This window comes from Alosa alosa, chromosome 20, assembly GCF_017589495.1.
Source record: "Alosa alosa isolate M-15738 ecotype Scorff River chromosome 20, AALO_Geno_1.1, whole genome shotgun sequence".
Taxonomy (NCBI): Eukaryota; Metazoa; Chordata; class Actinopteri; order Clupeiformes; family Clupeidae; genus Alosa; species Alosa alosa.
The window spans coordinates 6849007-6851506 of record NC_063208.1 but is presented as its reverse complement, the minus strand read 5'-3'; the positions used below and the strand labels follow the sequence as shown (position 1 = coordinate 6851506).

Sequence of the window (2500 nt, the reverse complement as noted above, 5' to 3'; positions counted from 1 at the left end):
CAGATAAATTGGTTATAGTCAGTTTCAAGCCTCAACACTGTTGTACAATGTAGCAAAATGTATTATGTTTATACACAGTGTTATTGTACTGTTATTCTTTTACAAACTAGATGTACCGCAGAGCAGTACAAAATATGACCAGTCCAGCACATTTTTTCCACAAAAATAAATCACGCTGAAAGGCCTATATGATTCTAACTGTCTCACTAAATTGCATTATCCACACTCAATTCTCACTGGTATCTGCTAGACAACAAGTACCAAAACATGATTAGTTCATAGATTTCACATGTAAAATTCATTTTATACAACCCCACCCCCATCTTGCCTGTTCATAATTCTGAGAAATTCTTGAATTCTTGAGTTTATGTGTGTGTGTGTGTGTGTGTGTGTGTGTGTGTGCGTGTACAGATCAAGACGAAAAACGATGGTTCCATGCTATCCATGTGGGGTTACATGCCCACCAAGTTTCGTGTACCCCGGTCTTTCAGTGTCCCGGGAATCCTTGATGGAAATTTGGACATGCGAAAAAAAAAAAAAAAAAAAAATCTGACTAAACCTATATGACCGCCGCTTCGCTGCGCGGCGGTCATAATTACTCTTAATAAGTAAATAAATAACAACACATGCATAAGTTTATTAATATGACCTTTAGTCATAGATATTGACTTTGTCCTTTTATTACGTCCATTACGGAACATTTCAGAGATGTAGTATGTATGGCATTTGATGTGTGACACACCAAAGAATTATGGACTTATAATTATGGATTGTATCCACATCTCATATTTGCAACACTCATGAGAAATCTCAGCTGAGAGCAGCTTCTCTCTTATGATTAAAATCACACAAACCCAAGAGGAGGTTATTGAAGTTTACAGAGCTGTTCTTCGATCTGATTCTTCTGCTCATTTCATTCCAGAAGACGCAGGCAATCGTTTTACCCAGTTTTACACGTTGTTTGTGTCCTAAATCAACAATGGTCACGGGACATTCAACTGAATTAATCTCCCGCAAGCTAAAAGTTTCTAATAGAGTATTTTCCTAATTAAAAGTTAATCTTCTAAAATATAGCTGTGCTCTTAAATAGGGGGTTACAGCTCTGCATTGTGGACTTCAGCAGTCACACACACTGTATTTATAAATGTTTTCTCTTGTAAATTTCCAAACATTTAATGTTGGGGTTTCAAATGGATGTTGATATGTGGGTAAGTTGGAAGGATGTGGCTACCACGACTACTCCAGAAGGGAAAACGACACATTGTGACAGGGCTGTATTAGTTTTCCAAATATATGAAACAAAAACTGTCATAAAATCGACGACTTAATAACAGAGAAGGGAATTTTGTATAGGGCCTACTTTTGGGATACATGCTTTAGATGATATTCAAACAGTCACTGCTCTCTGTCGAGAGAGAAAAAAAAGTTAAGTCGGTGTGCTGTAGCCCTCTGACGTACAGTCTTAACCACCCCTTCCCGAAAAAACGAGTGATGAAAAACGAGTGATGAAAAAGAACAGAAATGCCGGTTTTTTTCCCTCTTCCCCTTTGAGGAATAATTTGTCTGCGCTGACAACACGACCCACAGGACCACTTCCTGTGCGCTCGGGTTTCAGGCTGTGCATCACAGAATCAGAACAGATACAGATAGATCGGACCGGGCCAAGCCAAACAACACTCCCTGGCCAGAATCCCGGACGGCCAACGCGGACATGCATAGTCATATTTCTGCGCACATCAATTTTAATAAATCCTAGAGCGCCTAATATTTGTGTGTGTGTGTGTGTTTGAGAGAGAGAGAGAGAGAGAGAGTGGATATTTTGGTTCCCTTGCGCAACAATGCATCACCATCATGATATGCGACCCCCTAATAAGTTGCAATGAGGCGTTTTTGACACGTTCCCAACGCAGCCTGACAAGCACCCGATGATGGAGGTCATAGTTTACGTTCTCCATGCGAGGACCCTTCCCCCACTTCCTGTCTGCCCTCATGGAAGCCTGCTCAGATTCTGAGAGGAAGGTGGAGGAGCAGGAAGAGGAGGAGGAGGGTAATAGATGGTGGGGTGGGGTTGGGGTGGGGTGGGTTGGGTTGGGTGGGGTGGAGAGTATAGGTTAAGATGGGTGGGTGGGAGGGGGGGGCTTTGAGCAGCGGCAGCAGTGGGCATCATAAAGATGGCATTTGTTCTATGACCTGCCTGAAACCTTGTGTGATTAAGCGAGTGTGTGTGTGTGTGTGTGGTGTGTGTGTGTGTGCACATCTCTGTGTGTGTGTGTGTGTGTGTGTGTGTGTGTGTGTTCGTGTGAGACTGACAGCTCTCAGCAGGCAGCAGGATGTCGAGTGGCAGAGGGATGGAGGTGGCGGGTGTGTGTTTGTGTAAGCGCGAGGGCACAGCAGGAGAGAGGGGTGGGTGGGGGTGGAGGAAGAGACTGAGGAGACGGAGGAGGTGGGAGGAGGTGGGAGGAGGTGGGGGGAGGTGGGGGGAGATGGGGGGGTTCTTCTT

The 2500-nt window shown here is 44.0% G+C and overlaps 1 protein-coding gene and 1 long non-coding RNA gene across 2 annotated transcripts in view; both read left to right on the top strand.

Annotated features, from left to right (window-relative positions):
* The window catches only part of LOC125285137, a 2158-nt gene extending 1973 nt beyond the window's left edge, over positions 1-185 (top strand). The window contains exon 2 of the long non-coding RNA XR_007191986.1: positions 1-185. This exon is cut by the window's left edge and continues 272 nt beyond it. This is a non-coding gene — a long non-coding RNA (uncharacterized LOC125285137).
* LOC125285622 (histone deacetylase 9-B) overlaps positions 1-2500 on the top strand; it is a 43492-nt gene that overhangs the window by 20091 nt on the left and 20901 nt on the right. The window lies entirely within an intron of this gene.